Source organism: Ostrinia nubilalis, chromosome 15, assembly GCF_963855985.1.
Source record: "Ostrinia nubilalis chromosome 15, ilOstNubi1.1, whole genome shotgun sequence".
NCBI lineage: Eukaryota > Metazoa > Arthropoda > Insecta > Lepidoptera > Crambidae > Ostrinia > Ostrinia nubilalis.
This window is the reverse complement of record NC_087102.1, coordinates 566,155-591,839: the sequence shown is the minus strand read 5'-3', so window position 1 is coordinate 591,839 and position 25,685 is coordinate 566,155. Positions and strand designations below refer to the sequence as shown.

The 25,685-nt window shown below is 36.5% G+C and overlaps 1 protein-coding gene across 1 annotated transcript in view; it reads right to left on the bottom strand.

Moving 5' to 3' along the window:
* The window catches only part of LOC135078670 (stimulator of interferon genes protein), a 162,195-nt gene extending 138,816 nt beyond the window's left edge, over positions 1-23,379 (bottom strand). The window contains exon 1 of the mRNA XM_063973210.1: positions 23,367-23,379. The gene's annotated coding sequence lies outside the window, so the exon portion shown is untranslated. The remainder of the gene's footprint in view (positions 1-23,366) is intronic.
* Positions 23,380-25,685: the final 2,306 nt, after the last annotated feature.

Sequence of the window (25,685 nt, the reverse complement as noted above, 5' to 3'; positions counted from 1 at the left end):
ATTGTTGTTGTTTGTCAATACCATTTAAACGCTAAGTTAAAGTTATTGCAAAGTTAAAATATAATTATTTAACAATTTGACAAGTCGATGGCAGCTTTAGAACCAAAAATACAAATGATTAACAAAGCAAACACTGATGAAAACATCGAAAAGGTGATGAGTATATCAAAGTATTTTTGATGATTAGTGATGAACGGGAAAAACCATTGCACTATTAAAAAGTAAACTAGATAGGTTTGCACATAAAGATGTTTAATAAAACTATTTGGTGTAAGAAACACAACAACGAAGTGTGAAGGACTCTCTTCCGACCGGCGGTACGCGGAAAATCGACGGAAAATCGCCATCATGGTCACTTTAAATTTGATATTCTGCTCTCGTTCCAACGCCCGGAGTAATCTGCTATCTAGCTTCACGCGTCACAATACTCGAGTGGAAATAGATTCATTGAATCTCAAACAAATAGACATTAGCAGAACCACTCCAATTGGCAAGAGACTTTTACCGATGAAATCTCCCAGATAGAAATAGTAAATGAGTTCAAGGTGAAGTTCAAAAACATAACCCTCCTTCTGGCGCAGTCAGGTAAAAAGCTAGGAAAACCTAAAATTCTATCTCCTGAAATAAATGTACATTCTAGTCCTAAGAATATGTTGAATAATACTATTAAGGCCGGGTAGCAGAGAAAATGGCGAAAATGAGGTTTTCATTTTTCATTTTTGAGGTACTAAACAGTAAAATCAAAGGCTAAGATTTTTATTGGGCATAGTTGAGGATATTTTCGAGGGCTATTAACGGATGGAAACACGATTTGATGAAGTTGATTCGATAAAATAAATTCCCAAAGTTACCTCTATTCGTTTTCTATTTATGGTTTTATTTTTAAAATAAGCGATTTGAGATTCTAAATCTTTTACTAAACTAAAGTTCAGAAATAACTTGAGGGCTTTTAACGGATGAAATTTTTATATTGCATCTTATTTAGTTACTATGTTAAAAAATGTGGAAAAAATCGTCCATGACTGCTTGGACAATCTCAATCAGTCGCGCGGTGGCGCTTACGGAGGACGGACGCGTGTCAGTTTTTTGGCCGTGACAGTTCGCGATTTGTCAATATTTTTGACAATGATGACTTTGATGAGTCACAGTATAATAATATCAGTGTTACTGGAGAAAGCTTAAATTAAATTCAATTTTGTCTACCTATTGAAATTGAAATCGTTCGCATCCTTTTAAACGAAGACTCTACTCATGATACATAGTACATTCCTCAAATATGAGAAAGATGGCAGATGCAGCAGATGTCAACGGATTTAAAACTGGAGTTGATGTGACTCCTTGTAGACTTGAGTGTCTAGAGCGTCCCTTCCTCCACCATGCGTAAGAATTTTCACAAAAATACTGTCTAAGGTCTGTAGCTAAAGGTCTAAGCCGTAAGATAGAAGAATCTTATAGCGAAAAAAACATGGCAGATGCAGCAGATATCAACGGATTTAAAACTGGAGTTCATGTGTATCCTTGTAGTTTTGAGTCTCTAGAGCAGTGGTTCTTAACCTTTAAGTCATGACGGACCGTTTTACCAAATTTCTGTCTTGTCAGGGACCACCTCATAATCGGTCAAAACCAGTTTGACTGCAAAAATTAGTTAAAAGTGGTTTTGACCAAGGTGTGCAAGTGCACATCGTGGACCACTTGGAATGCCTCCAGGGACCACCAGTGGTCCGCGGACCACCGGTTAAGAATCACTGCTCTAGAGTGTCCCTTCCTCCACCATGCGTAAGAATGTTTCAGAAATACTGTCTAATGTCTGTAGCTAAAGGTCTAAGCTGCAAGATAGAAGAATCTTCTAGCCAAAAAGATGGCAGATGCAGCAGATGTCAACGGATTTAAAACTTGGAGTTCATGTGACTCCTTCTAGACTTGAGTCTCTAGAGCGTCCCTTCCTCCACCATGCGTAAAAGTTTTCCAAAAATACTGTCTGAGGTCTGTAATAAAAGTCTAAACTGCAAGATAGAAGAATCTTTTAGCCAAAAACATGGCAGATGCAGCATATATCAACGGATTTAAGACTGGACTGGCACCATCTTGCAATGTCATCCTCTCATTGTTATCTGTAATGTAAATTATTTTTAAAATGTATTTAAAAAATAAAATGTTCGTTTTATTATTTCAATAATCTGACCTCTCAACTCAACTACACTACACAAACACCTTTGTTTGCAACTGTACTGACGAAACCTCGATATTATACCGTTCATTTAAGATGGCAAGCTTTTTGCTGCGGTAATGCACTCCAGGTAACCGTGTGTGATGCTTATTGCTCATAGTGATTTTCGATACAGAGCCCCGTACATACGTTATACATAAATTATGGAAAGAAAACACTGGTCTGGAATACAAACAAATATGTATGCAATTTTAGTATGATATTTTTATTTATTAATAAACAAAAAGACTGAACAAAATTGATGCGTGTACTGATTAATGTAATTAACCACATGCAAAGCTTTGTGAATTGCAACAACTATAATTTATTATCCAAGCTCTAAATAATCGCTACTACGAGTAACTGATCATAAAATGTTTTTCCAATCGCTCAAGCTTCCGAGGATCTACCGATAGGTCTGGTGACGTAATCTTGAAATTCTTTTAGCCGGCGCGGAACTTCCGGAAGGTCGGGTGACGCCACGCCTCTTTGAACCGTGTTTACTTTGGCAGTTATATTCTATGTTTATTCGATTCTAAAATATATTCCCAAAAATTTTGAAAGTTGTTTTAATTTGTATCACTTGGATATGATTTGTATTAGAAAGTGCTGTGAGTGTGACGCTTGAACGGAAGGAAGTCAACCTAACCTAACCAACTGCGTATTTCCAAACTGCGTATTTCTATACTGTGTAGCCGCGAGAGCTATTTGGCGCGCTGTCTTCGGCGAAGTATTGCGCGCGCAGATTTTGACAGCGCGAAATACCTACTTTAGCAGAAATACCAAGCCTTAATGCTCGTACTGCAAAACTTTAACTTTCAAAGTACACCTGACAAGTGTCAGGAGGGCAGCAGAAATAACTATTACCTATTTATAATATGTTCCTACCACACGCCCCTATGGACTGTCCTTCTTTCAAGTGAAGAAAAATAAACTGAAATAAAGATAAACAATCATGTAATACATTATTAATGGGATGTCTCGAAACGTTAGACGTCTATCGTAAAGTACAAAATGTGATGTTTGTTCCGGAATAAAATTTTGTCTGTTTTTCTTTGTAGCTGTTACACAAATATTTTGATCGCTCGTAACGTTATCGTGTGGTGGAGAATAATTTGGTAACGGGAAATGTTTTAGTAGTTTTTTAGTTTTACATTAAATTTAAAAATGTTTAATTCATGTTATAATTATACTTAGAAGGGATTTTCATTGATATTTTCTTCTGAATATAGTCAAGCCACAAATATCGCTGTAGGTTAAGTAAATATTATGAAGAATAAAAATACCGTGAGATGCTCTGCTCGGCGTTGTTAAATGAAACTTTGTAAACCTTTTAATACATATTTACTATAAATGCTTAATTTTCTCCTACTTAATGCTCTATTACACTCTCTGCCTATATTTATGTCCACCTACCTAAACACAATTCCGTGTACAAGGAAAATATACCTCTAGTATTAAATAAAAATACACCGCTTGTCAAGTCAAGACAGCGAACAAATTATGTTTATGATAGTATACAAAACAGTGACTGCATAAACGATATGCATTAAACACGTGTTTACATTAGAGTGTTTTATCTCAATTCCTAGCACTAATGGTCCAGTGTGTTCAGTGTGTTCAGTGCTGCCAGCACTCGACACGGGAAATATGTATTTTTATCGCCCACTGAAATAGAGTACTAAATTAAACTCCACGGGTTCGGAATTGTTTGCGCGCCGCGTGGTGCGTTGGCGGCCATCTTGGACCGTTTGACAGGAGTGTGGACGATTAATAAGATAATTATCGATCGATGTAAGAAGCCAGAATAAGATTATACCTATAAATTCAGATTTTTATTTATTCCATCTTTCTATATTCAGTGCGATATTTATGAGACTGTTTGTTGTACCTAAATGAAGTATTGAAACTGTAGTACTGTTTCAAATGAAGGTAGAGCACCAAATTAGGCACAAAAGCGTTTCGACATAGGTCCTAGATCAAAGTTCAAAGATTAAGCCCAAAAAGGCAATCGAAACTGTTGAATAGGTAAGTAAGTACATTTGCGGAATTCCGTATTATTTCGAACTCTCTGATAGCCATAATCGGAAATATCTAGCGAATACGATTGCGAAAAGAAGGTATGTAAAATGTACATTTAGTTGCAAAAACGTTTGTTCATTTAAATAAACACAATGAATAAACAAAAGTTGACACAATTTCTTATTCTAAAAATTGCCTTTGAAAGACGGCAAATTCAAGAGATACCGACTTCTGTACAACAAATCACACATACATAGAGAATGCCATCCGGCATTAAGTCCGCCACAGTGCATTGTATGTATGTGCAAAAGTTTAAATAAATAAATAAATACCTCAGATTTCAGAATTCATCAAGATTAAGACATAATATACCATATACCTATTTACCAAAGCATGTAAGGACACACACATAAAAAAAATAACTCTCCTTTCCGCATCCAGCCTGCACGGGCAACTTTTTCTCCCCAATCCTACGGCAAGTATGAAATTTGTATAACGAAACTTCCTTATTGTTCCTAAAGTAATATTGACAGGATGTTTATGGCTTTTATTTTTGTTTTTCTCGAAATAACCAACTTTCCTGTTTACGTCCTGAGAAGTCCTTATTTCAGTGAAACTCGTTGAAATGCTTATGGAATTAAAAGTTATTGAAATCGATTCCGCGGCACAAACCAATACGACCAGGGTACTCGGAATCCTTTAATCAGGTGTTTTCATCAAAATAATATAAGACTTCGGGCTCCTTTGTTCATTGGAGTGAATAAATAAAAATAGTTTGGCACAAAATTTCAATACAATGTAGGTACAGACTACAGCACATAAGTACAAGATGCCACAGGTTATGTGCCATTATTTGTACCAGAGCGACATATAGATTTCAGAGCTTGATTAGCAATGTGTTTAAATAATTTGAGAATATTTTCATATGCCTTTCATCATTATGTATGGATTTACAAATTAGAGTAGGGACCTACTAATGAAAATTTAAAATGTAAAACAGTGAGTTTTCTAAGAAAGTACACGATTTTCAATTCAAAATGGCTAATGGTAGAATATCTACTTATAGCCACAGACTACATACTTTTTAGGCGGCCAACATTTTTGGCTGGCCTATTAACATTACACCAATGCTATAGGCCGATTCGTTACTACAAATTAGAAGTCAACCTAACAATCGGCTGACAACAGTCTGTAGTCTTCAGGTTGTCAGTATTATGCACCTGCAATTGGAATTGAACAAAACATCAACTACACCTGATTCAAATCACTCACAGTCATGAATTATTGAGTCGCAGGCGCATAGATACTTGAATATTAAATCAGCGCATTACATACTATGCACGCGAGTGCAAGGACCTATGCACGTGACTTGAAAACTAGATTAAATTGGATAGAACCGGTTTAAGCCGGTTTGTTTGGGCTGTCGGTAAACTCAAAGGATTTTTGGTGATGTTATTTAACAAGGTGATGGATGTTTGATATGCTCACTAAAATATCAAAACCATATGAATGCATTTACACAAAATGTCTAGTGACGGGAGACTGAGATTTTGCCAATCTACATGTCCTGGGTTCGATTCACAGATAAAAAAAAAAAAACTCAATAAAACTCATTTATTTCTGTAAATAGGCTTAAAAAAAGCACTTTTACACGTCCCAGTATTAACCCTACCACTGCTTCAGGACAATAAATGGGCCAGTGCTGAGAAGAAGCAGCGCAAGAAACTCAGTCACTATTGTCAGCCTCTTTTTCAAAGGTTTACATGCTTTAAAATGTACAAAGTTATAAATATTTATTTATGCGAGCTAGGCAGTAAAGTATCCCAAACATTTTTATCTTTTAAATAATCATCGACTTTATAGTAGCCCTTTTTCATTAAGGTACTTTTAATATGTGCTTTGAATTTATGAATGGGTAGTTCTACAACAGTTTGTGGTAATTTATTAAAGAATTTAATACATTTTCCCATAAATGAATTACCAATCTTATGCAATCTGAAATTTGGAACGGCAAGTTTATTTTTGTTTCTTGTATTAAAGTTATGCAAATCGCTCTTTTTCGTGAATTGCTCTATATTTTTGCGGACATATAAAAGGTTTTCATAAATGAACTGTGAAGCTACTGTCAGTATGTTAATTTCCTTAAAAAAATCTTTCAAGGAAAATCGGGGTCCAAGGTTATAAATGGCCCGCACTGCTCTCTTCTGCAGAACAAACACAGTTTCAATGTCCGCGGCTGAGCCCCACAACAATATGCCGTATGACATTATACTATGAAAATAGCTAAAATATACTAGCCTTGCCGTTTCAATGTCAGTTAATTGCCTTATCTTTCTCACTGCAAAAGCAGCCGAACTGAGCCTTTTTGACAAAGTTTCAATATGAGGACCCCATTGAAGTTTAGCATCTAAAGTGATTCCCAAGAATGTTGTGGAATTTATGCTATTTAATGGTTCATTCTTCACCATTAATTGCGTGGAAACCTGCCTCACATTAGGTAAGGTAAATTTAATGCACTTAGTTTTGTTTGCATTTAACAATAAGTTGTTAACAGTGAACCAATGTAGAACCTGTGAGAGTGTGTTATTAATATCGTCAAAATTTACTTTACCTCTATCAAATTTGAAAATGAGAGATGTGTCATCAGCAAATAACACAATATCACACAGATCTTTTACAAAGTAAGGAAGGTCATTAATATAAATAAGAAATAGCAAAGGTCCCAATATTGATCCCTGCGGCACACCCATAGTAAGAGGTGCTCCAGAAGACTCAGTTCCGATAATACAAACTTTTTGTTTTCTGCCTGTGAGATACGAGTTCAGCAGATCAAGTGACTTATTCGAAACACCATAATGTCGCAATTTGTTTAGTAAGGTTTGGTGGTCTACACAATCAAACGCTTTTGAAAGATCACAGAAAATACCAACAGCGTCCTTTTTACTCTCCCAAGCATCAAAGACGTGTTTCAATAGTGCTACCCCAGCGTCAGTAGTACTTCTACCTTTCGTAAAACCAAATTGCTTATTGTGTAATAATTTGTTAAAAATGAAGTGAGATAGAAGTTGGTGGAAAATAATTTTCTCAAAAATTTTGCTAAGTACTGGTAGAATAGAAATCGGTCGAAAATTAGAGGGGTCACATTTGTCACCAGCCTTGAACAATGGAATTATTTTACTTAACTTCATTAAGCTAGGAAAGCAACCTTGATCAATACATGTATTAAAAATGAATGCAAGGTGAGGAGCTATGGTGTCAATAATTGTTCCAATTATACTGACTGAGATTCCCCAAAGGTCCTCGGTTTTTTTCATATTTAATTCTCTAAAGGTTTTAATTATTGTATTACAATCTATATGCCTGAACTGGAGCAGACACTGGCACTCGGTGACATTAGATTTTAAAAGAGACTCTGCAAGAACTGGTGATGAATTCAGTTCTTTAGTTGTTTCAGACGCAATATTGGAGAAGAATGTCTCAAATGTGGTTGCAACTTCTGTATCGGAATTTATAATTTCGTTTCCGATTTTCAGTGAAAAAGTGTTATCCTTCGATTTATTTTTACATGTTTGTTTATTTATTATGTTCCACGTAGCCTTAGCTTTATTATTAGAATTTAAAATCATGTTTCGAAGATGATTTGATTTGGCAGCCAAACAAACCCTTTTAAATATTTTTGAGTAATTTTTAACATATTCTATAACATTCAGATCTTGCGTATCGGCTTTAAGACTATATAATTCATACATTTTATTTCTACTCTTGTGAATGCCGGTTGTAGCCCAGTCGTCAAATTTACATTTAACAGAATTTATTCGGATCTTTTTCTGTGGGAATGTGGTTTTGAATTCCTCACTCACAACACTGAATAGATCCTCATAAATGTGATCAACATTATTGTCATCTAATATAAGTTTATCAATACCATCACAAATATTTTTCTTAAATTTGTCAATTCGGTTAGTTGTTATTGGCCTACAAACAACATCCACTGTACTAGCGACATGATGGTGCTCAAATGTGGCCAATTGTCCACTATGATCTGAACTAAGGCAATTAATTATTGATTTACTTTGAATATTACAGTTACAAAAAATGTTATCTAAGCAAGTAGCTGATGTTGGAGTGATTCTAGTAGGCTCATTGAAAAGATTTGATAAATTAAAAGATTTAAAAAGGTTTAAGAATCTTATTTTATATTGAGTATTATCTAATAAATCTATATTAAAATCTCCACATACAACTACTCTCTTATTTGATTTAAATACCTTTTTCAAGACCTCCTCCATAGTGGATTCGAATAATTGGTAATTTGCAGATGGGGGCTTGTACACACTTACAATTATATACTGCTCTAGCTCTGCACACGCAAGTTCTATAGTTCGTTCGATTGAGAGTGAAACAATGTCTTTTCTTTCCTTGTATTTAAATTGATTATTTATTATTATGAGTGACCCCCCTCTAATAGCAGACTCCCTGGTGAACGAACTACAAACTTTATAATTACCTACATAAAACATTAATTCATAATTTTTAAGCCAATGTTCTGTTAAGCATAATACATGAACATTGTATTTTTTTAAAAACAATTCTAGTTCTAATTCTTTGCCAGCCAGGCCTTGTAAATTTTGATGAACAATATTAAATCCTTTAATAGACCTGTCTGTTGTCATCCCTCTCAGTTTAAATCAGAGGTCGTCACAGAAATATTAGTATTTCTACTAATAATATCAAAAGTTGAATTTACTTGTTTTGTGTTAATAACACAGTTAATATTATAAGCTAACAATGTAGCAACTTTTAATTTTATACTTTGAGGCAGGTGTAAAGAGCTGCCTGTCAATAAGAATTTATTAGATGGGATATAAAAATTAAAAGTGACATTTAGAATCCAAGCAGAAATAAAAATACCTGCTTAAGCTATCATTACATGCACTAAGAAAGGAACAAAATATAAACAAACGAACGACCTTAAGGTGTAGCCTTATTATGTACTTATACCTAAACGATTAATAAACAACTCAATACAAAAACACATTTCCACTCTCTTGAAACTTCAATCAAAAATTGGTTCCGGAGGAAAAACAAACACGGCTTCCTCAACCTTCGAATTTGCGAGCCCTGCAAGGGTCTACTCTGCGTAACAGACTCTTCTTGTCCTACTTTATTTTGATATCAATTTAGAGAGTGAAAGAGATGCATATAGCCGAAAATATTGTTTGTTTGACAGAGTAGGGTCCGATAGCAATCGAATCGTACTCTCGGATATTGTGTTCACGATTCAATTTCATAAGTGTTTTGTGTACGAATGGGCTGGATCTAGGTCAGGTAGGCCTGTTTATCCAATCTGCCTGAGAGTAAACAAAGAGGGGAATGAACTGGTAATATCTATGAGCACTTAGTTCGTAGATCAAGGAATTTCATTTGTTTATCGGCAAGCTGTTTATTAAATCGCATAGATAAAGACTGCTTACTTAGTATGTCATTTTGAGTCAGTTTCATGATGTATTGGCAGTCAAAATGTACCTAGTTTAGTTTCGTGGGTTCGATTCCCGCCTTAGGCAGTTCGATATAAATTTTTGTTATTTTGAAATTGAGACCATGGAGGTAAGGGTTCGATTACAAACTGCCCAACCTGTCAATAACAATTTAGTTCGTGGATTAATTAATTAATTAATTTATTTATATTAGGGAAACAAACAATTTTGATATACAGACAAATAATCACACAAAAAATATGACAGAAATCAGCATTAATAATTAATATAGTACTTTTTTTTTTTTTATGTGATAGGAGGCAAACGAGCAGACGGATCACCTGATGGTAAGTGATTACCGTCGCCCATAGACACCCGCAGATCCAGGGGCGTTACAGGTGCGTTGCCGGCCTTTAAGATAAAGATACGCTCTCCTCTTGAAAGCTTGCAGGTCGTATCCGTCCGGAAACACCGCAGATGACAGTGTAGTGCCTAAGTACAATTTATTCAAATTGATAGCTTCGATCCATTGCATAATGGTTCGCACCGGCTTGAGTGTTTGACCCAGGTTCGACTCCTGGTGGGGTCGATTTTCTGATTTGCCTTACTTTTTACTTCAAGACCTTATGTTAAAAGATCTAGTAATAGTGAGTATATGTAGATAAAAACATAAAAGAGCTCAGGTCACGAGGTCGCAACCCGCGATGTAGCCCGAGGCCGGCGCGCGCGCATATTGAGCATCGACGCTATGCGTTAGTTGTCCCGCCTTGAACCTAGCTTTATCAAGATCAGTTACAGTAGGTGGAATAGTAATACTGTTCATATGCGCCCCATTGCATTTGTAGCTGCATAATATACAGGGTGGAATTTTGTAATGCCACCTGGAGGGAAAGTACTCTTAATACTGCAGATAGAAAATTTTACTAAAAGAAAACATTCCTTTATTTTTTAAAAGAAAGAGAACTGCATTCATAGATTTTCGAAAATTTTTCGAAAATTCACTATCATACCATACAATTTTCTGTACATAATTAAAATAATTTAAGATTTTATGGATTTCCTTTCATTTGTTTTATCAAGTTTGTTAGAGAGATTTCATCCTTATACTTGACCCTAACGATTAATGCAATAAAAATACAGGGTGTAATTTTTAACAGATTTTAGTTGGTTCAATTCCCGGGTGTGGCAAGTAAATGTTTGGAATCTTTGAATGCTGTTCTATTTCTTTTCAAAAATAAAGGAATGTTTTCTTTGATAATTTTTTTCTATCTACAATATTATGGGTACTTTCCCTCCAGGTGGCATTACAAAATTCCACCCTGTATAAATCCATTTGATGCAGACGCATTAGTAAGGTAGGTACACTGTTTTTGAACTCAGCGGCGAAACAGTCATGCCACATTTTGACTAATGTAACTTAATAAACAAGTTATTAGTAGCCCGTCCCGGCTTCGCACGGGTGTGTAATGGATTTTCTCGGCTTTTCTCTTCTATAATATGCGTGTTTTATACATAAACTTTCCTCTTCCTCTTGAATCACTATCCATTAAAAACCGCATCAAAATCCGTTGGTTTTAAAGATCTAAGCATACATAGGGACACACAGACAGAAAAACGACTTTGTTTTATAGTATCTAGTGATATCCTGGGGAGTTAGAAGCTTGACTCTACATGAGATCTGATAACTTTTTCACACATCTCTCGTCTTGACAACATTCTACAGGACAATGATTTTGGTGGCATTCAATTTAACATGTATGAAATGTTCGTACATATGCCTATTGCTTGAAACAGACCCAAATCTATTCATGCTAGACATCGGTATAAGACTTGTAATCGTAAAAACTTTCTAGAAGATACAGTCAAGAGCACATCGGACTATAGATGTACAATTCTGTTGCAAAATCGCACCTATCACAACGAATTAAGTTACCACAGCTCGCTTGACATGCTGTCGCCTGTACTATCGCTATGGAGCCTATTCCCTCACACTAGATGTAGATTCGCCCAACTCTGCAGGCCGGTCACGCGGCGGGCGATGGAGGCACGTGCGCTGCGATTGTATCGATATAATCGCTCGCATCGGTTACCATCGAATGCATATTTAATACGAGTACTAGTATGTAAGCACTATTCTGCACAGCTGTAGCTTGAGACATCTGTTAGGGCACTCCAGCAAAATGGAGACACGCAAAAGGTAAAATGACCACCAACGCTCTGCCAAGCGCGAAATAAATAAGAACAAGAAAAAGTATTCTAAAATATAACTGACTGACTGACTGACATAGTGATCTATCAACGCACAGCCAAAACCACTGGGCGGATCGGGCTGAAATTTGGCATGCAGGTAGATGTTATGACGTAGGCATCCGCTAAGAAAAGACTTTACGAAACTCCACCCCTAAAGGGTAAAACGGGATCCACGCGTACGAAGTCGCGGGCGGCCGCTAGTGACCCATGTATCTAGTGGGAGTGGTTATTATGTAAAATGCATCATATAGACTGACCTTCCTGTGATATTATCATCATCATCATCATCATCATCATGAGAAAGACAGGCAAGATGCAAATAAACAACTCAAAATCAGACAGACAGACAGACGTCTTCTTTTCAGTGATAAATCAGAGCTCGATATACTTTGCTCTACATGTTCTATGTAAACCTAACTATAAGGCATTATGTTGAATACTTATAGACAGTATACGAGTAAAACGACTCTAAAACAACACGGCTAATATTTAAAATCGTTATCAATTATTATACTCGCTTGATTACCACGTCATTGTACAGTATCAATATAAAAACAACCACACATCTCATTCCACGCTCACTTTACTCAAAAATATGCATCGAAAAAGTTAATTGTAAATTCAATAACGTCTCAAAGAAGTTGATAAAGCACGGCACCCTCAGGACCCTCGAGATCCCAATTTGGGGCGAGGGTCGCTTATTAGTCTGCTATGCATTTTTGGAAAACTTTGGAAAATGGGTGCTTATATATTTATGGGGATTTTGATGGAACGAACAACGGAGTATTTTTAGCTGCTTGGAAGCATATTTATGAATTAAAAACTTTGGCAGCTTGAAATCAAGGAGCAAAAGAAACTTAAGTAACTGTTCTTACAACAAAGTCATATTTTTAAATGGTGGACTAAAATTGTGTTGGTGTTTAAGTATTATTCCGTGTAGATCTACCTATTTAGAAAAAAACTGCAGTTTTTCACTAACTAATGGTTTAGTCACGTTTTGATTTCAGCGATAGATTAGGTCGTAAGTGTGAACGAAGCTTACCTAACAAAAATTTTGCCAGAGGATTTTTTTAGTACGAGGAAAATGTTTTCCGGAGTTTCTTTAAACATGTAAGCGTGATATTAGCACTACGCTGTGCGTACAGTTGTATTCATAAATATTTAATTCAATTTATGCCGTGAATACTGGCACCAAAATATCTTGGTTCCTTAAAAGCGATGTAAGGAAAAGTAGGATTAAAGGTTTGATTCGTATTACATTCGTTAACTAAAATAACTATCCTACTCTTCCCTGCTAACATTATCCAAATATGTAACCCGTTTCGTAGCAGGTTATAACTAGTATTTATTTTTACTTTTTGTTGCTCTTGCAGTGTACGAAGCCTACCAAGCAATATCCCGCCCACTGAAAGTAACTCTGTATTTTTGACTTCCTTAAACAAAAAATGTTAGATTAATTTCCGAATCCAACTGTACAATTCACACGCACAGTTTAACCTATAAATAACGAAACGTCCAGTGATACGATCGTACGATAAATGTTTTTGCAGCACCCTCGTGGCGATGAGAAAAACATGTTTATGTGAAACAAGCCAAGAGAGAGTGACACGCGCGTCATAGCTTGTCATAATGACATTTGGCAGCGGGCTGCGCTCGGGCAGACGGGCTGGGGACACGGGCTTTAGGGCCAACTTACATGATTTATTTCAATATGCAACTAGTGTGCATTGTAACGTTAAAAATATGACCAATGTGGAACCGTATTTTTTTTTATTAATACTACAACACAGCCATTATTTCTTAATAAAAAATTGGAGTGATAATGTTGCTACAATCCGTGAAAAATAAAAGGATAAAAATTGGAACAGGACACATGACTGTCTTCTCTATATTAATCTAACACTGAAACAACCCAACCTCTTCATTACGGGACAAACTTGACCTTCATTGGTTGGGTTTTTATGGCGGTCAAGCTGTAGATCCTGGCTACACAGGAGTTGCAGCGGTGGGAACGAGAGACGGGAATAGTCACGTACCTCTTCATTACAAAATTTGACATTTACAAATATGTATTAATTAAGATTCTCTTATGAATGCTATCTAATAATAACTACGTTTGTTTTTTGTTATTTTTTATAGACCAAGTAGGTAGTAAACTTGCAAAATTCTAGTTTTTAAAACGACAAATGTAAATTGCGACCTAGAGACAGTTGCCAGAGGACTAGAGCATTTTTATCGCGCACAGCAGAATAAATCAGTGTTATACGAACATGTCGTAAATACCCATGATTACCCGCCATGATGGATCTCATAAACAATGTCAATGTCAAGAGCGCGGTCAACAAATAGATCTGTATGAAGATTCGTTTTGGCGGGCGCAGGCATAGTTTATTCGATTTTAGAATAGCCCAATGAAATCAAGCTAAGATTTTCAGGATTACCCCGGAAATTCAGTCACATACCTAATGATTCTATATTTTGTACAGAAAAAAATATTAAGAACCAGTAGAACGACTATGTAGGACTAAAGTCTCGCTTGTAGATTTAGGGAAGCAGTCAAGCAGCTGATTAACTCTACTATGCCTCTTTGTTTTAATAAAAAATGTTCCTACTATCACACCATTATATCTTATCAATGTAGTTTTTATGTATAGTTCGGCTATAAAGTAAAATTCCCTTTTTTCAGTGCATGTTGTAGGCGAGCTCATTTATAACGCGCGCTATCGGCCATCGCGGCGGCGTGACCGCGGGCGATTTTTCATCTTCTTTCATCCCGTAGAATGTAAATTTCACCGCTGATAGGGAAGGTCCGGTCTTTTGGCCGAAAGTGATGCTTTTAGTACAGGCGAGCTTAAAATGCGATCTTGTTTTAGAAAAAAACTGTTTGGGAAATATCATCATCTATTTTTCGCTAAATAGGTAACATGTGTAAATAATTCTATTATCTAATCATTAATGTAATAATAATAATTACTGAAAAAAATGTTTCAAATTCTTAGGTGTAAAAACTCGGATATTGCAGAATATAAAAGCTAAAAAAGTTTTAGTGAATTAGTCAACCTAAAGTCCGAATGACACTTAGCACATTGTGTAAGACGCTCACTGTTCGCTCACACGTCAACGGAGTGACGTTGAAATTGCTGGATACAAAAAGCTAGGAGGCCTACGCAGTTATGCCCAGCTGTAACTTACATAGGCCGAAACGACCTACCTAATTTTAGCCACAAACTTAAGTAGAACTTATCTCCCCGAGCGTCTGTTCCTTTGACCCCGGTATCTGATGTTCCGCGCGGGCGCGTAATCGCTGAGTAGTGGCCGCTTTATCAATATTCATCGCTGCGGCCCGCGTTAGGCAGGGCAATTCGATTCTCGGACGGGTCAGTTTAGAAATAGAACATTTAATCCAAAAACGTTTTCATGTAAAATGTTACCAAGACGAACACTATGTATAGCAAAACTAGCAGCCGCCCGCGACTTCGTACGCGTGGATCCCGTTTTACCCGTCTTCATCTATCTTACGCGGTTTAGATTTTTTCATACAAATGTTTTTTCCCGCTAACTCCCGTTCCCGTAGGAATTTTGCAATATCCTGTTGTAACTGAGCTTTAAGTTTACTAAGGTACATGCATGCCAAGTTTCAAGCGTCTAACTTAAGCGGTTTAGATTTTTCATACAAAAGGATTTTTTCATACAGAAGGACGCTAATTCCCGTTCCCGTGGAAATTTCGGGAATTCCTTTCTTAGTGCACCTCTACGGTACCTAAGCTACGTCCCTTCCAAATTTCAAGTGCCTACGTTTAGCCGTTTAGGCTGTGCGTTAATATGTCAGTCAGTCAGTCTGTTTCTCCTTTTATTATATTTAGATAATATTTGGGATAGGCGTTTTGTTGCCATCATAAGGCCTAAGGTGAAAAAATAGTTCACTGTTTATTACCTTAGTTCTTTTAATAACTATAAGGCTTAGCCACATACGAGTATTTTGACCGAGGTGTAGAGTAGATAAAATAAACTTACAAAAGACGCAAAAACGTCGATTTTTTTAAATAAACAAGGATTGCTCTGTCCCATCAAACTGAATAGCCGGCACTAAAAATAAGACGAAGACCACTTTAAAATTCTTCTACACCCACTTAGATAATGAGACAATTCGAAGACATTATTAGACCTTGAGACTTCTATTTGCTCCAATGTTCAATTTTATTATTGTTAGTGTAGGTCGGAAGAACTAAGCGCAGTTATAGCCGATAAATAATACCGTACGTGTTTTATTTCTATTCTCATAATATTATGCGTTGTTCTTCCTTGGCCTGGCGCCACATAACAATGCTACACTAAGCCGCATAATACAATGGCTACACGATCATCAAATTTATTGCCCTGGGAGGATTTGTATCTGCAACTACGGCCAGCGAGCGATAGCCGGCGTGGTCTGGTAGTTCTCATACCATATTATTATCACAAAAATAATAACATAAATGATAATCCTTACAATCAGAATTAATACAGGGTGTGGTTTTGTAAAACAACGCCCATCTCAGGGGTGGTAGTATACACGACACTGATGCCAAAAAAAAATATAAAAATATATTTTTCTTGTAATTACTTTCATGTGCACTACCACCCCTAAGATGGGCGTTGTTTTACAAAACAACACCCTGTATAAGTTGTTTAGGAATTCGTATCCGAATTATGACTTCGATATGTCAAAAATACGACTCCAAGAAGTATCACGCGAAGATGTACAGACAAAATTACACATCAGCATTACTGAAGAGTCTCTAATTTATAAATAAGTGATTGGAAACCAAATGGTTAACCGTTTTAAAATCGCACGCATTCCAGGCCGACTGTACCTACAAATGTGTAAATCATTAGCAAAATTTACCTTCCCCTTCCAAAACAGAAGCTAACCCAAACATCGCGAAGTGGGTCAGCACAACAAACGGTCTATTTTAAACCCAAAATACAGTGTTTGCTCTATGTGCGTTCAAACAAAACTTTACTAACTGTGATTTATTCTGAAATTTTCCACAACGAAACATGGTAGGTACTATTTAAATCGCACAGGTGAGAAAAAAGGCCTTAGAAACCCGAATGCGAGTATACATAGAGTCGTTATTAATTAATAGAGTTTAAAGGCCTATTCAGAGCTAAGCGGTATTCGCTACCGTCTGTGGCAGAGAAAACCCAGTGGGTATGCGGTAATAATACTGTTCAGACCTAAGCGGTATTCGCTACCGTCTGCGGCAGAGAAAACCCAGTGGGTATGCGGTAATATTACTGTTCATACCTAAGCGGGTCGCTCTAGCCGCGGTACTTGATACTAAATACCTGAGCGAAACCCGCGCGGTATGTACCTCTACCCACAGCGGCAGCGAATATCGCTCAGGTGAATAGGCCTTAAAACGAAATAGAGCCTTTTGATAGACAGATGACAAGACAGCATGAGACTGATGGTCCATTGCCCAGTCACTTTGGGAATGAAATGTTGAAAAATAGTATTAAGTACATATTTTGTTGTATAATAAAAGGAACAACATGTATGATTACAACCTGCTAAAAGGCTTTTAACGTATTGATTTCCTAACCGTAACAAACAAAACGCAAAGGTATTCGTTTCACTTTCCTCGTTGCAAAACGAACATTTTTCTTCGATCCAATTACCATAACAAAACAAATCAGGGTGTCATTAGCTTATTAAACCTTCATTGTCTAGCGTCAGGTAATTATCGGTCAACAAATAAATCATTTGAATGCCCCACAACTGCTTTATGATGGCCATAGCGCGGAGGTTGCGTCAGACGCCCGCGCCGTATCAAGGCTGGGCCGCAGGGGTGGGCCCAGGTGTGTTGTGGGGCCCCGAATAGAATAATTACGAAAAAATAAGCCCCCTAACAAAAAGATGACAAATGTGGCCACTCATCAAAACTGCTGACTCACAGCCACAGCTACATTGTAGAATTTAGAATATTTTGCACCGCCTTACTCTTTCTGCATGACCCATGGTTGACTGGCAGAGAATGCCATCCGGCATTAAGTCCGCCACAGTGCATTTGTTACTTTGTGTGCTGAAGTATAAATAAATAAATAAATATCCTAGTATTTACTAGTCCGCATTTGGGGATGCAGAAAATTGCTACTTGGGTATATTATATTTGTAATTTTTTGTGGATCAATGTATAGTTCATATTCAATAATAACCCGAAACCTTAATAGCATTTTGTGGAAAAGATATGATTATTATGTTCCCTTAATTCCGAAGCTGTTAGCAGCTGTTAGCAGCTGTTAAAGTATTACTTCCAACTAAAGGCCCTTTCACTCGACCTGAGTACGTCCCTCCCACTACGACTACTTGCATTGATTTGTTGCGTGAAAAATAACCAACCATAATAGGGGCTAATGCACTTTTTAATTACAGTGATCGTTTCAAGGTGTTCCTAAGCGCTGTTCGGTCAAATCCTTGGCTGCAACGGCCTGATCTGGGAACTGATAAATTTAGATACCATTGTTGTGTTAATGTTTATTATTACGTCGTTTTTACGTAATTGTATCTATTGTACAATTGCTATTAAAAATAACTATTCTGAAAACGATTCTCAGACGAAGGTCTATGTATTTTATAGGAAATAAAATACATAATAACTATTACAGAAAAAAAATTAGAATATAAATACATAATTCAATAAACGAACTCAAATTATATCGATGAGTGTTTAGGCTCGGTCCATTGAACAATATCAGACATTCAATCAGTACCTATGTTGTGATAGGAAACAAAAATATAACTTTAGTAACTACATAAATTCACGATTTGATTGTACACGTTTTCGCCTTACATCCTTCTAAATTTGAGCCCACCGAAAATCGAAGTCATTTTAAGAGTAGGCGCACACCGTTGATTTTTAGTTGGCCGATAGTTGTGCCCGATTTTAAATTGTATGAAGAATCGGCCAAATCGAATCGGCGTAGTGTGCGCAATCCCATACATGCCCATACTGATCAACTGCCCGACTAAACTATCGGCCGACAAAAATCAATGGTGTGCGCCTACTCTAACATACAACTAAGCTATCGGCTCGAATATACATATATATTCCCAGCTACGGACCCGTCCGTTATCGGAGGTGTCATTCTGGCGATTTGGGACCTGAACAGTCCCAGGTCGCTGACTGCACAAGAATCATAGAAATGGGGGTGGAACGGGCCCTCACCTCAATAAGGTTTGATGGAGGTAGGTTTTGTACTCGGAGTTACGAATTCTTGGACGATTCAAACACGTTATGTGTGGTAAGACAACAATGTGGCTGCATTGGTTTGTTCAGTGCCTTTTTCTCACTTTTTATATTATTTCTGTGCTACTGTTTTTGCTGCCTGTACCTACATATCTGATACAATAACTAGGTACCTATTTGTTCTTACAATTATTTGACTATCTCTTTTTTCTTTACTTTTCGTATGAGACTTGGCACATGTAGCGCTTTTCAATAGCTATCTATTGAAAAGCAACGCACGAAAAATTGCTGGCACCCGTTTGAAAAAATACTTGAAAATGAAAAAGGTGATGATGGTGAACACAATACTACTTCAATTCTATAAACAAACTTGTGCCCCACCACGCTAACACTAATATAATAAGGACTGATTAGTTGTTATTTTACCCAAAATTATAATTTTTCATCAAAATGCCCCATCCATGTCATCATGACTTCGAGTGACCTTACCTGTCCCGTGCGGCGCCCGCAGTCCGCCAGATCGCTGACTGGCAGCGAAAGTTTTACAGGATATCTCTGTAGGTGTAACCTTCACCAACATTTGCTTAGGTACTTTGTAAGCCCACAGGATGTTATACATATCGCCCCGAAAGATACTGAATTACCTAAAAGATGCAGGACTCGAAAGCAAATTTTAATATGTATAATGGCGATCACAATAGATCGTCACCAGAGTGTGCTTACCATGAGTTTACGTTAGGTGTGCTCGCTAACTAGTGCGTCAAAAAATTATATGAAGATTTTAGTTCATGAAGGTAGTCGCTAGGGGCGCTATACAATTTGTCATGCATTTAATGACATTTTTTACGCAGTCGCTAGCGAGCGCATCTAACGTAAACTCATGGTAAGCACACAGATCACTGCGGTTACTACGACTCCAATAAATTAGAATATGGGTACAACAAAAAAATTGCTACTTGTTCCACCACAGCTCCGATGAGTAATCGACTAACCATCAACTGTTTTCTCGTTCAAGAAACTTACAAAAGATGTAGATCCCGTGTCAGTAAAAGAGAACTCTCTGCGAGGATATATCTCTGTATGACAGTGACAAGAGCTATCAAATATTTCTACAACACTCGCCACGAAACCAAACATAAATAAATCATCTGGAAGGTTTTGTTGACTGTCAATGGAAACCCAACTCACATTCTCGACTTTTTCTAAGCACTGCATACTCTATTATGGAGCTTTCAAGGTGACCCTTGAATCTGAACAACTACAAAGTGAGTTACTTGTTGGGCACGTAAACGCGTATTTAGGTAGGGTGACCAAGCGTGTTATTTCGTAGTATTTTTTTCGTATTTATGGTTTTTGATAATGGTCATTATAGTATCTCCTTATGAATCAATGTCATCTTTACTCCGTGTTTTGCTGTACCACAGGAAGTTATAGAAAAACGACTATATGCCTAGATAGATGTAAATACACGCAATAAAATTAAGATCAACATTAGACAGGAGAACCGGTTGAGCTTTTAAAAACCTAGCTAGTCTTAGACTAAATAATGTCCTAAAATATTGACCTGAACTTGGCCCTCCTTCTCGTACACCCTACAAGTCTGCCACGAGCCGATGAGCTAAACTCAATAACACCAACATGTTTACCCACTTTTACTTACGAACTATTTACAAACTGTAATGACATTTGTGTGACCGCTGGAAAAACACCCAATGAGAGGGTTGGAATCGAGTTTTAGTTTCGCAATCAGATTAAGGTAATTTGATATTTTCTGGGTAATATGAGTGGACAAAGTAATGACACTTTGGTTTTTCGTGCTGTCAAATCAAATAATTTTACCGTGAAATAGGGCTCTACATTTCTAGTTATAAAAGGTTTTTCAAGGAATCCTTAATTGGAAACTTTCGGTATGGGTAATAAATACATGAAAATTAGCAAATATTTCACAGGCATCCAAATCCTCAGGCTCTGACTGAGTTAAACCTATAGCAGTAAACATTACATTCATGAATAATTTATTTTACCATACTTTGTAGATCACGACGTTCGTTGGACATAGCCCTCAGTTTCATATCAATTTCAAATTGAAATAAATGATGCTTCCAAAAGTAACTTCAGAATGTCTAAATGAAAATGCAGCCCAACTTGGCCTACTCTGCCGTGCACCCGGCTTTAATTACAAAGTCATAATGTAAAAATCATTTTCCTATGCGTGATTACACTGATATCGTGACTACGCATCGTTTTGTACAAATTACGTCCTATTGTTTCGGAACCGAGGAAATGTACCTTATAATTTGCCGGCTAAAGTTTGATTTCGTTGAAATTTAATCAACGTAAAGGATGCCTATGGCCCGTATCACTAAACTTTTACTTTCATCTTAGAAATTATTTAAATATCCAGGCAAGTAAAACATGCTCTAGGCGGACGCTTGACTGATTAAAAATACTTAATGCTAATTTTATTCAGTCATGCTTATAATTGAAAAATATGGTATACGATAATACAATAACCATCTACCATTTTTGAAGTTTATTATTGTTACTGTAACCCACATTGAATAGTCTATTGATGTGGTAGAAGCGTACTAAATAGATTCATTCTACCCACTTATTTTACTCTAATGTGTGACTTCTAAACTGTCACCAATAGAAAAAACCAACTGGAAATAAAGAACGTAAATTTTTTTCAGTAGTTTGTAAATAGTATCTAAGTATGTCTGAATGTTGTTTCGGAGTTTACATTGTGAATACGGGCCATAGAATCTCCGTTTATTAATCAAGGCTTATTTTAAGGTTAATTTGGAAAATGGCTAGGTTTCGGATTATGGGGTTTTATGGGCTCGTGAAAGCCGCCTAGGGGCTCCGCACAATTTCATGGCGGCTAATTTCCATTGCTTCGAGTAATCATGGTGGAACATAATACACTAATTAAATTATGGAGAATTCGGCTCATTAGAGAAGCTGTAAACAAACATGACGGGGTAGATTGTAATGAACACAAATTTTATTAATTGGCGTTAATTAGAAATTAAGGAGCCAAATGAAATTAATTTGTGTTTTCGTAAATAACGTATTGTTTCAAGCCAGCTTTTCTTTAGTTTTAAACAGTTTTCAAACACCGTCTACTATTCAGATTGAACCTATTATCTCCAATTATACATATTTTTAAATGTCAGAGAGGTTAAATAAAGCATACCTACCTAGTGAGATGAAACTTAAGAAAAACGTGCATAAGTAGGTAGGTACTTCTACTAACGTTTGGTAAAATAAACTTCGTTTAAATTTGAAAATAAGGACCTTTTTTTTACATTTATTTCAAGTTACAACTAAAACTTTGTGTCTTATTATGACCCACTTAATTATTCAGCCAACCACCCGCTGAAAAAGAACTCACGAACAACCACAAAAGGCAAGTGCGTCCAAAATATTGTTCAGGCTTTGTTTTCCACAAAGAATTACGGCTGTTATTAACTGCAGCCGGAAGTGGCTCGACGTTACACCGCTTCCGGTCTCGCGTGCTTTGGGACGTTACCGTAAACTTTACTCAGTACAATGGCGGCCGAGGAAAAATATCTAGATTAAAAAAAAATCTAATATATTTTTTTGTATAGTAAGTGACGACGATGAAATAATCAGTTTAATTATCTTCATCATACTACCATGCTTTTGGTTATCATTATGTCATTCACTGTAATCGATCCGAAATTGTTTTTATTTAAACAAATTCCATTTATGTAAACACATAATCAATAACTTGCAATAATGGAGTTGGTGCCATGTGTGCTTTCTCCAATCAGTTAATCTGACTAAAAAGCAAATGTAACTTTTTACCCAATTTGTAAAACTTACGTGAAATTAATTCATGTGGTAAAATATAATAACAATCGTAAATAAGATATGCCCATTCGGAAGTATTTAAATTACAATTCTTGTATAGTAACATGTTTCTTCCGGAATAATTCCATATCTTCAATGCTCATTACATTTTATGGTTTAATGGCGCCTGGCGCTAAGAGGCGAGTTTATTTCCGTGTGGAAGTTTAAACTTGATCCGTGGTAACTTGTAGGTTATTCCCGTATCAGCATGTTTCATTTGGGTACAAATGGTAATGGTATGGTATATGGTAATGACAAATGTGAGTTCTCGTCCAAAAATGTTGGGATGAAAAGATAGGAATGCCTAAATGTTTTTGGAAGTAAATATTACTAGTGGCCGCCCGGCATTACGTGAGTCTATTTGTGAATATGGGGATCCCCATGCTACTGCAGAAAATTCCACTGAATTTTAAATAAGGGTTGAATCCATTGTTTGCATTCATAGAATATGTTATTTGCTTTTGTACCTAATCCGCGATATAAACACACACATAATGCTCTTGCTCTTGGAAAACAGACAATATTAATATAATCTACTTATTATTACTAAACTTATTGGTTTTATTCAAATTAATATAAAACATTAGACAAACACGGCAATATTTTTGTTTAGATTAGTACCCACATCTTTGTCCAGCAGTGTAAAAAGTTCAGTAGTAAACATGGCCAGCATTCCGCGGACATACGAACAAATAAAGAAACTACGGCCCCCGCGGCCACAGTTCTACTTTTGTTTAAATTTTCATGTTGCGGCACGAGTTGAGAACTTTTTAAGTATGCCTCTGCCCTCTATAGTACCTACATTTTAACTGTTCGGAGAAAGTATAATAAGGCAATGAAAAACTTTCAGCTTGTGATTTGTTAAAAGCTGGCCTACTTACATTATTTTTGTGTATTTTTAATAACGAAAGACAACATTAAATGAATAACATTATAAGACCTAGTTCTTCTTCTCAGTCGGTACACTCTTGTCAGAGTGGTCGTGGTCATCATTTTGAATCACGATTCAGAGTGATGTTCCTCGTAATATCACAGAATAATAATAAGTACTGTAATATGTCCATACGTCCATGTCCATAACTCCCATTAATTCTGACCCTACAGAATAACATTTCAATAATATAATAATTAACTCTATTACCACTTTCTGCTTCGTTGCCCGTTATAAACACCGGGACAACCTGCGCTTTGCCGTATCACTCATATCAGCTGTAACGCGACAATCAGCTGTCCAACACCCGCGTTTCCTCAATCTAATTGTATTGCATATCCACCGCATGTCGACCTGCCCATTATCGGGGGGAGCCTCTAACTGGACTTCATCACGCAAATGATTTTAAATCTATCCGCACCAATTAAGTGTTAAGACAGAACAGGTCAGAATGACGTAGAAGGCGTCCTGCACGGCCTTACTAACCTCTACATTACGTTCGCAGAGCGTGGTCGAGCTGACAAATCGTCAAATATTTAATGAAAATAAAAGACAGATAAAAAAACTTAGGGAGGTTTATTGCTCTTAGGTAGCCTCTACATCTTTTTGCCCTACCAGCGCTTCGAGACCAACATTTGATAAGTATTGAGAAAGAGCACCGTATTTAACAAACTCAGAACCTACAGAACCACTTTTTATCGTTTAGACTACGAAATATTAGTATCGGCCCAGACTGCTTCAAATTATAAGGAAATTGATAAACAAGTTAAACACTGTGGTAATGAAACATGGAAAACGATCTCCATCTCGATCTTTCCAATCGTGTCCCGAGCAATTACTATAGAGGTAATACTTTAATGATCGCATAAATACATCGATTTGAATACGATCCATAAATAATGGTTTCGCAAGCGATTTGCGAGCTAATCGCCGCAGATGGCGATTGTTTTGCAAAACCCCGTCAATTGCAACGTAAACACAAGTGATTTAAAATCACTTTTAATGGCTGCCGTTAATTACGGATATTAACATGCTTATTTGATTAGTCTTACGGCATGGACTATGAAGACACGAGCATTTGACTTTGGTTTGGAGTATTTAAATCTAAGATTTTTACTTGTAGGTATATGTATTTTATGTAAACCTCCTCCATGTTCATCAAAAAACCGAGAAAGTAGAATTTAGACTGTCATTTCATGCCCACCCTACTCATATAATTATGTATACCATTTATCAAAAAAATCAAAGAACTCAAACCAGTGCAGTGGGATAAAGTCTGCTTCAGCTGCGTAAAATATGACGTAAGTGTTATGCAAAACACTTAATTACTCTAGTATCACAATATCCTGTTGAATATTATATTAATGAAAAATTCGTTGCACATTACGAAATTTTCAAGCACTAGTAGCTAAAGTGAAAGCTTCTGGATTTAATTTCAATAAAAAAAGTACATACATTCATCACGGCTACACTCAAATTATATGAAGAGAACTAAAGTTGCTTATGATGCTACGATCATATTTCGTAGCAGTTACGACGTAGCAAAGCAAACGACCAGCGTACACCGCACGAAATGTTCATCAAAAGAAGTTTTAAGATACCCGTTTTAAAACTGACTACATCTTACTTAATTAATTGAAACCTATTCCTCGTATATTTTTTTGCATAATAATTTATTATTTTGTTTT